The sequence below is a fragment of the Macrotis lagotis genome, chromosome 4 (assembly GCF_037893015.1).
Source record: "Macrotis lagotis isolate mMagLag1 chromosome 4, bilby.v1.9.chrom.fasta, whole genome shotgun sequence".
NCBI classification, from domain to species: Eukaryota; Metazoa; Chordata; class Mammalia; order Peramelemorphia; family Peramelidae; genus Macrotis; species Macrotis lagotis.
This window is the reverse complement of record NC_133661.1, coordinates 134575341-134587698: the sequence shown is the minus strand read 5'-3', so window position 1 is coordinate 134587698 and position 12358 is coordinate 134575341. Positions and strand designations below refer to the sequence as shown.

At 35.7% G+C, this 12358-nt stretch overlaps 1 long non-coding RNA gene across 2 annotated transcripts in view; it reads left to right on the top strand.

Annotated features, from left to right (window-relative positions):
* Positions 1-12358, top strand: part of LOC141521526 (uncharacterized) — a 48203-nt gene that overhangs the window by 25576 nt on the left and 10269 nt on the right. The window contains exon 2 of one of the 2 annotated variants that reach the window (XR_012477961.1): positions 6960-12122. This is a non-coding gene — a long non-coding RNA (uncharacterized LOC141521526). The remainder of the gene's footprint in view (positions 1-6959; positions 12123-12358) is intronic. The other variant, XR_012477962.1, reaches the window with a different exon arrangement.

Genomic DNA, 12358 nt, shown 5'->3' with positions numbered 1-12358 from the left:
TATGATTCAGGAGATCCAAGTCCTAGACCTGCCTTGTCACTAATTTTCTTTTTGGGTTTTAGGATACCATTGAATTTCTCAGGGCCTAGTGTTATTCATCTTTAACACAATTATAAAATTTAACCTATCTAGCACATAGGATAATTGTAAAGTTCAACTGAGATGTGAAATGATTTTGAAAAACAGAAAAGTATTACAAATAGAATTATTTATACAAATATTTATTCAAATTGTACAAATACAAATTCCATTGTAGTTGTAGCCTAAATAAATACTGATTACTCAGGGGCTGATGATCCATTGGCTGGATTTTCAAAGTGTGTTGTTCTTTCTTCCCTTTTGCCTCTTCTTCAATAAGATTGCAGATCTCTTTGTCTATTGAGTATTTAAGAGCAGGGATATGTGGCAGCTGCCCACAAATCACTCTTCCACTCTCCTGAACATACATAAACAGAGGAAGCCAAGTACATTTGTATAAAGTATGGTTAGCATACTCTAAGAAATATTTGACCAGGATAAATCATGTCCTGTTTCAAGAGAATAAATGCTGGGAAGAAGGGTGGCAAAGAGTGGGAAGAGCTGGGGAGATACAAAGGCTTTTTCTATCAATGGCTAGAGAAACAGATAAAAGGATCATCTACTATGGTAGACCTTGGCCAATTGTTAAAATTAAGTTTGGGAATCATCTTTGCACTTTACTATAATGGTCTAACTCTATCATACCAAATAAAAATTATCTCAAAACCCCATAAATGATCAGTGTCTCAGATAGTTAATTATTCCAGAATTTAATTTGAAAAAAATGGAATATACTTACCAGACCTCTTCATTGGTTCAATGGTAACCATGATTTGAGATGGACATTCCATACCATCACAATTAAAATATCAGGAAGATTTGGCACTCCCTTTTATCTTTGCATCTTGTCTACTACCCAGGTGACTTTGGGAATGTACCTTAACCTCACCTTGCCTCAATTTCTTCATCTGTAAAATTAAAGAATTGAATAAAGTTGGCCTCTGTGGTTTCTTCTATTTCTTGATTTAGTTCAGGCTACTGCCCAAGCAAAACAATAATCACGATGATTCCTAAACATGAACTTGGTTCAGGAGAAATTCCAACTATGAGTAAAAATCCCCCAAGAGCTTCCAGTGCCAATTGCCTTATATTGTGGGGTTGATAAAGGATGATTTCCTGATTATTTAGAAGATAGGACATTGGAGATTGTCCAGAGCAGGCTAACATCTTCTATTTCTTTATAGAAATGTTTTCAGAGTAGACCAGTTTTAATTCAGAGCAGATCTAGTTTTCAGTCCAGTTAAATCAATGTTTGTTGAATTGAACAGAGCCCATTTTCAGAATGGAAACAGGAAATAAAAATAAATCCCTAATTTTCTAAGAGGCAAGAATTATGTTATTTTTGCTACAAAAATCTGTGTTTTCTGATGGAAATACTTTCTTGGATCAAATTCATGCATTTGTGCATGTGTTTGTTTTCACATACAAATGTTTGCCACGTGAAAAGTAGCAGTTTCACAGGATGCTATTGAAAGGAATATCCAAAGGAGTAAGTGTTTAAGTATTATCCTCTCTTCCCCAAGCCTTGGAGTTCTATGTTCCAGGTCTTTGCTGTTGTTGCCCCCTTCTTCCCTTTACTACTCTTCAATCACCCTTTCTAATTTGACTGTTCAATTCCTGAATGTATTTAATCCTACTGATATCCTTCCCGTTTACTAGCTCAAGGAGGATAGAGGTACAGAGATTTGTGGTTTGAGTTTGAGTCCTGAGGTGACATTGACAACTTAAAAAAGGCTTACCACCTATCAGAAAGCTCTCTAACCTCAGGAGGCTGATTAAATTAAGACTCATAGTGAGCCTTTTTCACATGATTGAATATTTTAAAGTAAATATTATTATAAGACATAGTTTAAAAATTTGTACAGAATTACTTCCTTAAGTGATGCATAGAACTAGAGAGATATGTAAATTATATATTCATGAATTCTAGGAGTAGAATCTCAAGCACCCTCCCTCTAAAGATGCAAATCATAGTCTATCCATGCCTGTTCATGCCACCCTAGTCCATTTCCTCCAACAACTATGCCACAGATCATCTGCCCAAATTGCCAGGCTCCTTCTTATTCCCATGACATTACAAGGATGCAAATGGAGAAAGCAAGGTGTCCATTTAGAAAGTAAAGTGTTAGAGATTCTCCAGAGCATGCTAACTTTCTATTTCTCCACAGAAATATTTTCAAAATAACAGTTTTAACTCAGATTGGACCCTTTGTTCTTGCTCTGTGATCAGTTCAACTTTTTTTTTCCTGAATACTGATAGTTCTGATGATATCCTTTATACTAATCTTATTATACAATTCTTCACTTAAATATATTGTGGCCTGTACATCTCTGCCATACATATCTCTATTGCCCTTTCAGCTCCAGTTCTCTAGAAATGCTTACGTCCCATGCAACTATGTGATATCACCAGAACATTGTTTTAAGGAAGTTGAAGTCATTAAAAATAGTTTGTTACAGGCAATCCATTGAGTTCAATTCTGGACCCAATTCATAATCAAATCTGTATTAGATTATATATGTATTAGACCCAGCTTTACTATTCAATAATTCAAATCATTGGTTGCTTTGGCCATCCCTTGAAAACCTGCAGGACAGTATTATACTATGAGTGTCTTCCCAACTTCATCCCATATTCAGGGCCAGATTTTGCTGGCCACAGAAGTGGTTACTTAAATTATACAATCTGAACCTTATAGGGAAGTCCCACCCTTAATAAAATGAGAAGGAGAAACAGAGAATCAGAGCAAGACTAGGAGATTTCTATATGACAGCAGAAGCATAAACATAATCATAAAACCTAGAAAGCACCAAGATCCTAGAGAAAACATAGGTTTCATAAAATGTGAGCTATCCATTGAGGAGCCTATGCCCAATGAGCCTCCATAGAAGTTTATATCTAAGATTTAAGGTTCTTAGCCTAAGACAAAGATAATGCTTAGACTAAAGGCCTAAAGGTTGGGAAAGCAGGAGAGAAATTCCATTTAATGTCTTGGAGCACAAATAAATCAACAAGCATTTATTGTCTACCATGTGCATTGAGTTTGAAGCAAATAAGGCACATGGGCATTCCAAATTTGGGGTTATCATTTGTTTAGGATCTTGGGCAAGACTATGACAATATCATTATACCTTATTCAAGGTCTAAGGGCTACCTTTTTTCCCTTGCCTCACAGCTATTTTTTCCCCTATTCATAGTGTCCCTTCTATATTCTCCATGTATTTGTCATTTTCTACCATTTTTTCCTAATCCCCCCCTCCTCATTTTCTGTTCCTGAGATTTTGCCTCTATTTAAACAACATAAGGAAAAAACTCAAACTCCATAGACCTCCATTTTGAGATTTAAATGTGTGATTCACTTATAGATCCAATTTCTTAAGATAAAAGGGAAGAAGGGTCTTGGAATTTAAAGGACACCTTCATTGCATGTGGTCCATAGGAAGAAATAACTAAATTTATTATCTGTGTAGCAATGAAAATAGGGGCTTAACTTATAATTTTATTCATTGAACTCTTGGGAATTTCTTTTACAAATATAAACCCTCAGCTTTTCTGCAATTTAAGTATTTGAGAGATGCTAGAGAGTAATATGGCCAGAATCCCCCCCACACACACACACAACTAGTATGTTTCAAAGGTAGGTCTGGAATTTATGATATCCTGGCTCTAAGATTAGCTCCGTATTGACCCCTGCCATGATCTTTCTTAGCACCTGTTTATCAAAAACAAATACTTAGAATATGAAGTTACCCAATAGTGTCTGCTTCCTCCCCAGTGCAGTTGAACCCCATTTGAGGTCTGTTCTGTCCCATCTCCCCAGCAGTGCTGACAAGGTATTCTTGCCACTTGCCCCATAGGAAAAATTACTATACACAGGTCTGGTAAAACATCAGAAGCCATTTAAATTATTCAGATGAAGTTCAGTTTATCGGAAATCACTCCTAGGGTCTATAGGACATTCTATTCTCAGTAGCTTTGCTCCCTTCTAAGTAAGGCATATTGTCATTCTCCACATTTCAAATTAGTCAATAATCATAGATAAAGAGATATAAACAAAGGATGCCTACGGGACTACTGACTTTTAAGAAACTCAGCCACAGCCTATTGTTTAGCTCTCTGAATCATCTTCTTGGCTTCCCCAGAGCATATTAAAGTCACTATTCCCTATCTTGTCCCCTGACGTGTCTGGCTGGAGAGGTAGAAATTCCCAAACCTAGTAATTTGAAATGTGGGAAGCTCTTTTCTTTTATCTTTTCAGGCTTCTCTTCCCTTCCTCCATTTTACTATAGTTATAGTTAAATTAGAGGCAGTCAGGTGGCATAGTAGATAGATTCCCTCATCTGGAGTAAGGAAGATTCATCTTCCTAAATTTAAATCTGGCCTCAGATACTTACTAGCTGTGTCACTGTGGGCAAGTCACTCAACTCTGCCTGAGTTTCCTCCTCTATCCAATGAGCTGGAGAAGGAAATGACAACCCCCTCTAGCATCTTTTGCCAAGAAAACCCTAAATGGGGTCAAAAAGACTCAGGCTTGACTAAAATGATGAAACAAAATACTTAACGATAATAACAACAAAATTCTCATCCAAATGTGTTGAAAGTTGAGTTTTTACTTGTTTTATTTTGTTGTATTTATTTCATTTTGAGAGAGGGTTGACATTTGCCTGCTCAAGAAAATATAAAATATTTGGTTAAGCTGTAATTTCAATGGCATTACCACCATTCTTTTTGAAAAAAAGTTTATCTTTTTAAAAATATTTTTCATCTATATGTGCATGTATATTTTTAAGTAGTAGAACTTCCTTCCACCCTCCCTTCCCACACCCCTCCCCCAGTGGCAAAGGTCAGGTTAGCATTGTACACATTTTTGATAAACATTTACAGATTAGTCATTTTTGGTAATGAAGAATTAGGATTAAGGGAAAGAAATATATGAGATAATTTTTATAAAGTGTTTACCAGATTCTGAAGGGTTGTTTTTTGTTTTGTTTTATTTTTTCTTCCTCTGGATAGGGATAATATTGTCCATAGAAGGTCTAATACAGTTGTCCCAGCCCTCTCAACTGCTGAGAGGAGCTGTTTCCATCAAGGTTGATCATCTCACAATGTTGTTTTCTAATGTGTACATTGCCACCATTCTAAACTAAATCCAGTGAATGTGAAAGAGGAAAAAAAAATACAGAATGGAATAATCACTACAGAAAAATCTCCTTTATTTTATCATGTTGCTCTGTGTTCTCAAAGTTCATGATGCTGCACAGGTGGTGATGATAAAGGAAACCAAGGGACCTGAAATGTTCCACCTGAAGAGGTTTTGTTGAGTGGTATGTGCTTGTGGTCAAATTAACCTTGCTCTTCCCTAGATAACACCATAGGCATTTTTTGTGCACTTTCCTTTCATGTTTGGGTTGAATAAACCTCAATTAGTCAAACTAATTATGCATTTTAAATAGGCTTTCATTTAGGGTTAAGCAGAAAGATTTCCCACTTTCTTTACCCAACTGAAAATTAGTCATCTTGTCTGAACCTAACCAAAAAGTAATTATGGGTCCTTATTTCCTTGTAAATACTAAAACTCTGAATACTTCATGCTTGAAAGCATGAAACCTAGGATTATGGTAGATTCCAATGAAAACTCTTCCTGGAGATTGTCTACTTTTACTTTAAACCTATTTTAGTCTTTAGTTGAATCTCAAAAGAAAAATCAATTATATTAACTTATCTTTTTAAAGGGGACAGAGCATATTCAAGGTCAAAAAAGGCATTTGATATAGTTTAACATGGGTTACTATATAGATGAATAGATTTGGCATATTTAAATAAAACATTCTAATAGCATGTTCTGGCCTTGGAGGCCCCAGGCAGCATACTTTGTATTTGTTAGACACCATGGCTTAATTACTCTCATAAATGAATTATACCAGTTTCAATTTAAAACCATAAGTGTTGCAGTTGAACTAGGGTCAAATTAGACTTTCTGTCAATTATGCAGATTACTTAAGCAATTATGTAAATTGTTAATAAATTCTTAAGTGGTATGGAATTTTTCTTGCAAAAATATATATTTTATGTCATAGGACTTAAACTGTTTGAGGGCATAAATACATGAAGGACAGTGAAGAAAGTTAGATTAAAGACAGAGGAGATTTCAGATTCCTCTTTTAGGCCCAGTTTTTAGAAGATCAGAAAATTAGAACTAGAAAGGTCTTCAGAGGTCATTTAGTCCATTCCCTTCATTTCACAGATGAGGAAACTGAGGCCCATAAAGGTTAAGTGATTTAAGTTTGGACTGATAAGTTAATAGTTCAACTAAAATTTGAACAAAAACCCAGAACTCTTTTCACAACCATAGCTTTATATTGAGGGCTAAGTAACCACTTGTAGCTTTAAAGGAACAATAAATACATACTATGCTGAGAGCTAGTTATGAACTGGGGAAACTTGTGGAATCTACATTTTAGATGATAGGGGTTTGCCTAAGTTAAATATGATCTAGGGCCAAGGGAACACATGTATTCTTTAATGTACATTTACTAGTATTTAGTGTACTAGTAATTTAGTATATATTAAAATGATTTCTTTCCCACCTAACTTCTTTAGACAAACTATTTCAGACTCTGAACTTTTGAGATCATCTAAATTTAAATGACTGTCATATTCAATTCAATCATCTTCAAGTTACACAATTGTATTAGTGAAAGATGACTTTTGACAAAAATAACCAAGTCTCCCTTAATCTTATTAGATGGCTTTCAGATTTCAGCTATTTTAAAAATAAAGCCACCATCTTGTTTTTGCAAGTATTGGTAATTGTGAGAGCTCTAACCTCTATTTCATTTCCTTATTTAATTCAGTATCTTTTCATCATTCTATCCTTTAGCACAGAGAGAAGATTCCACCAAAACATTTTCCTTTTCCTTCTGGTTACTTTCCATGTAAAGTTGAAAGCTTTTTTTTTTATCAAGAAGTCCCTTTTTGAAATACAAATATAAGGTGGAGAGGAAAAAGAACTGGCTAAAAGAGCAGCCTGGGTTTACCTTATAATCATCCATTCTTTTCTGAGTTGCTAGTCAGAACCATCGATGAATCCAACATTTGATGTGGTTTGATATTGCTCTCCTTGTCATTCATGCAAATTGCTCCAGTGCAGGTGAGATGTTGGGGGAAAGCTTTCAAGTCCCTTCCTGGAAAGCAGAAAGCAAACCTGAACTTGGAATAGGACTCCTTGTTTTGCAACCCAACCCCTGGCAACTACAGTCAGTGAACCCAGCTGGGGTGTCCTGGAGTTCACCAGCTACTAATTGAAGCCTTAATAAAGGCAAAACCTATGACCTCCATCCTCCAAGCCACTTACCTTGTGCAAATTAACATTTTAACATCAGTTTTAAAAATGTGCTACATCCCTGAAAAAGAAAGCATCTGATGCAATGAAATATGCATATCAAAGCTTAAAAAGCAATGGGAGAATTCAATGAATGCTAAATTATGGGTCTACAGAGGGCTGCCTTTGTTAAAATCTACATGCCAGTATCTGTAAACTCCAGAGTATTCATCCAAAGGCAGAGGGGCAAGTGTACCTGGCAACCCTTTACTTTTTTTTTCTTTCTCTCTCTCTCTTTTTCTATTCTTTGTGACACAGAGGGAAGACTTTCTAAAATATTAGATGAAAGGCCCCTTTCAAAACTCCGTTTGCTTTGTAGTGGCTTTCTCTCTAGCTGTTCTGCATACTTAAAAGTCGTCACCACCTTGAGTAGATTACATGCTTTTAAAAATACATTGTACCTCTCAGAGCGCCTAATACAGAGCCGTCCAACCTGCATTCTCAAAATGTCTCATTGTCATCCTCACAAGGATTTCTGTGAAAGAAAGCAAAGCTAAACAAATCTTTTTTTTTAAGAAGCGACAACAATGCTTTGTTGAAGCCATCTTCAGCCCCACTTCCAGCATCACCCAGGACTGTAGACAGAAAGCTATTTAGAGCATTGAAAACAGCCTTATTACCCTGCCATTTTTGCACTTTTTTTTTTCGTGACATTAGAGAGTCCGAAGTGACATACATTTTTTATAGCTTCATAAAGTCGTCTCCTGACCGGGTCACCCTTCTCATAACTAGGGAGCAGAACGCTTGAAAAAAGCCATTCATCAACGTGAAAGGAGCCACTGTCTACTGGCTCCAATATGCACACAGTCTGGCAAGATTCAGCTCAGTGCAAATGCTAACTTACTCCTTTGCTAATGCCAAATGACCCGCTCACTTCTATTAGCGCACGGAAGGGGACAAGAAGGGCATGGTTGCTGTCCGTGTCTGCATAAATGCTTTTCAAGATAGAGCCCAGGATCAACACTTCTTGCTAAATGTACTGAACACATAAAAAAATTAGCTTTATATTTATACTAATTAAATATTCAATTAAACAAAGATAAAATTATGGGAAGAAAATTTGTTCTTGCCTAATGGACTATATCCCGTTTATTACTTTTCCGCAGATATACCATTAAAGTTCCAATGGAAAGCGGCAGGAATTGTTGCTCTGATTTTTATTTCTTCATCCTCTCTGCTTTGGTGTTTTTGTTCAGATGTTCCAATTTGGAAGTGTCCATCCTGGGGAGGAGGTGGGGGGACCCATCCCTGAGTACATGTTGTCCCCAAAGGCTTTTTTGTTCAAATGAAACGGGCAGCCTTAGGGGTGTAAGACCTCTTCCTTGAAATTTTGTAGCCTAGTTCTGGGAATCATAGGTCTGTGTGATGTGAGCTCCATGCTTGGGCTGGGTTTCAGCTCAGCTTCAGACTGAGGTCTTATGACAGATGCAGCCATGCTTCTGATTGAAAGGAGCAGGCTTGCCCTAGACATATGGCATAATGGGTTAGTTCACTGTGGTTTTTGCTTTTGAAGCCTGGGTTCAAATTATAGTCTAGGATACAAATGAAATAGAATTTGGCCAACCTCGCACTGTTGGTGGGCATTTTTTTTTTGTTGTCCTACTTAAAAAGGAAAGGGCAAGGGCGGATTTTTAGTAGAAAATATCTGTGTTTATGTCTGTGTATATCTGTGTTTAGTTGTACATTTAGATGGAACTGATATTGCTATAAGAGGAATATTTTTATTCCAATAACCATAATCATATTCCTATTATATCATCTAAAGCATATTAAAAATTATAACCTATAACAGACCAAGGGAGAATGCTATTGGTCTTTTTTGTGTGTATTTAAGAAAGATGTCAGATTGACAGCTGGAGAAAATGTGTTTCTGTTTTTTTTTTCAAGCTTAGACCAGCACCAGCCATTCTGTGTGTCTGCTATGAAATTCTCTCATCACTACTGTCTGCCAAATGTGTAGATACTAACACCTAAAGGGTCACCTCCAAGGAAAAAAATGGTCATTTAGTCTCTCTCTTCACTGTGCAGAGATGGCCTCTCTGTTGTACTCTTGCCTTTTGAGGCCAAGGATTGACCTGGAAGATTGTTGACCTTCCACTTTCTGAAAACTAAATCCACATGCATTTCAAAAGGGAAAAAGGAATCTCCAGAAAGGTATATTTTTTGAAAGACCTCAAGGGATTGAGGAAGTTGGGGGCTGGAGTGGGAGGGGAAGAAGCAGCAATATGCCATTTATTTATTCTGCACTATAGAAGTAGAGCTGTTTGAAATTTCTACAGTTATATTTCTAATTTTTATTTCCAATTTAAAAATAATAATCTCAAAGTTCTATACAAAAAGCTTTGCAACTGTAAAAGGATTAATCTTTTAAGTGGCCATCTACAAATTCTGAGTGTTCCTGTTTTTTAGGACAACAGATGGTGATGCAATGACATCTCATTTGATTTTAAGGTCCAATTATAAATTTAAGCATAAAATAAAATATTGGGATTAATAAAGATCACATCTGCAAACCTCTTCAACAATAAACATGAACTATGTAGTCTCTCTACAAACCTCTTCAACAATAAATATGAACTATGTAGTCTCTCTGAATCTTTCTTTCTCTGCCCACATCGTCCCAAAACTCATAATTTCTTTATTTCCTTTATACCCTTGCTTGTTAGAAAATCAAGTTCCCAAATTTAGTTCAGCAAACTATTCACTGCAAACAGTGCCTGCTAAATTTTAACCTCTATAATCTGATTCTCAAACAGATTTATTCTGATCTCCAATCTGACAGAAAACAAATCAGAACCCTCTTTTAAGAAACTATTTCCTAGTAATTTAAGTGACTCAGTGATTTTAACATGGATTTGGTAATAGCTGAACTCAAATCTTGCCTGACAACTAATTATATGATCCTAGGTAAGTGACTTTCCTTCTGTCTGCCTCAGTTTCCTCATCTGTAATTGGGAGATTTATTGTAAGGATAAAATGAGAAAATATTTGTGATATCCTGGGACACCTTAAAGTATAATCCTTTTGTTTAACAAATAAAAAAAAAGTTTGTTCTTAGTTTGATAACCAAAAATTAAAATATTGATACTTTCCTTGGAAAAAACCCCCCCAGCAACAGTTGATTGTAATTTGTGTGTAATATAAAGTGTTCAGAAAGTAAAACCTCCAAGAGTGTGACCAAAAGTAGACATCTATGATAATTGGGAAAAAAAGTGGGTCGAGGGAATCGTTTTGGATGGTTAATTAAATTTTTATTTTCTTTTTTATTCGATTCATGTTATATTAAATCAATTTGAAAGGGGTTTTCCCTTTAGATACAACTTTAGATATTATAATACATTTGTAACACTAATTACTTGGACAAATAGGATTATTATATTTTAGGATTATATTTGATCTGAACACTTGTTTCCGTAACTTCTGGAGCAAGGAATTACTTTTATGTTTTATTTTCCTGTTCCTAGTTTTGCAAAATATTGGCTTTAAATATGGACTAACCAGAAAATGTTTGGACCTTACATAAGACTGTTAAATCCCATCCAAAATCTCACTTAAGATCTTGAGTTTTCTCCAACACCCCAATATTAGCAAGAAACAGCACCTTACTTTCTTTGACTTTTCTGATTATTTTTCATTCTGCTATGCGTACATATCCTAAATGAAGATTAAATGTGAATACAATGCAGGAATAGATGATTTGTACTTGAATCTACAAAGAATTGAAGACAAGATCCTGGGAGATTATATGTTAAACACTAGAAGGGACCTTTGAGACCATCTGAACAAATCTCCTAATTTTACACAGGAGAAAACTGAGGCAGAGAAATTAAATGAATTGCCCAAAGTCACACAGGTAAAGTCCAAGAGTAAGGATTTAGACCTAGATTTTTTTTTATTCCAAATCCAACATGCTTTCCTCTGTATTAAGCTGCTTCCCAGTTGGAAGAGGAGAAATGGATTACATATTACATAATTTTCCTCTTAAATTAATAACTGATACTTATGAGCACTTAAAGGTTTGCAAAGCAAATATATGTATTTTATATATGTATGTACACATGTATGTATGTATTTTTCCCAAATAACTCAGAAAGCTAATAGTATATTTTACAGGAGATAGGTGAGAAATCTAAAGCAAATTTCACTAAAATGATTCATTCATATTCACATAACGAATACATTTTAGAAGCAAGATTTGAACACAGGTCTTTCCTGACTCTAAGTCTAACCATTCTTCCACTGTACCCTACTATGTTTCCTTTATGGCACAGGTATGTCATTGCTTCTCCCCAAAATGTATACTTTGTGATAAATAATTTGGAAAGTTTTCAATAAGTCTAAACCAAAATGAAGCTGAGGATGAAGTAATTAATCCAAAATAAAACTCTAAATTAGAATTCATTGGAATATTAACAAACAGTAATTACTACCAAGTGAACTCCACATTAGAGCAGTTCCATTTTCAGACCCCCAAATAGCTTTCCTTGTGACAAAATGTTAGCCAGGGGATTCTTGGCCATGAGTGTGGCCTTAAGTCTTTGAGAGTCTCTGACAGCCTGGATCCTGGATACCCTATCCCTTCCTTAAATTCTTAATTCTTTTTTTTTTAGGTTTTTGCAAGGCAAATGGGGTTAAGTGGCTTGCCCAAGTCTACACAGCTAGGTAATTATTAAGTGTCTGAGACCGGATTTGAACCCAGGTACTCCTGACTCCAAGGCCAGTGCTCTATCCACTAAATTCTTAATTCTTGATTTACTGTCAGCGCTGCAAAAATTGCTAATCTTGTTCCTGAATATGAATGCCAACATAAAACTTCAGTACCCCCTGAGAGGAAGGATCTTCTCCCTTTAAGAAACAATTTTGTGTGTATGAATAGGGAGTGTTCTTCAACAGAAAAC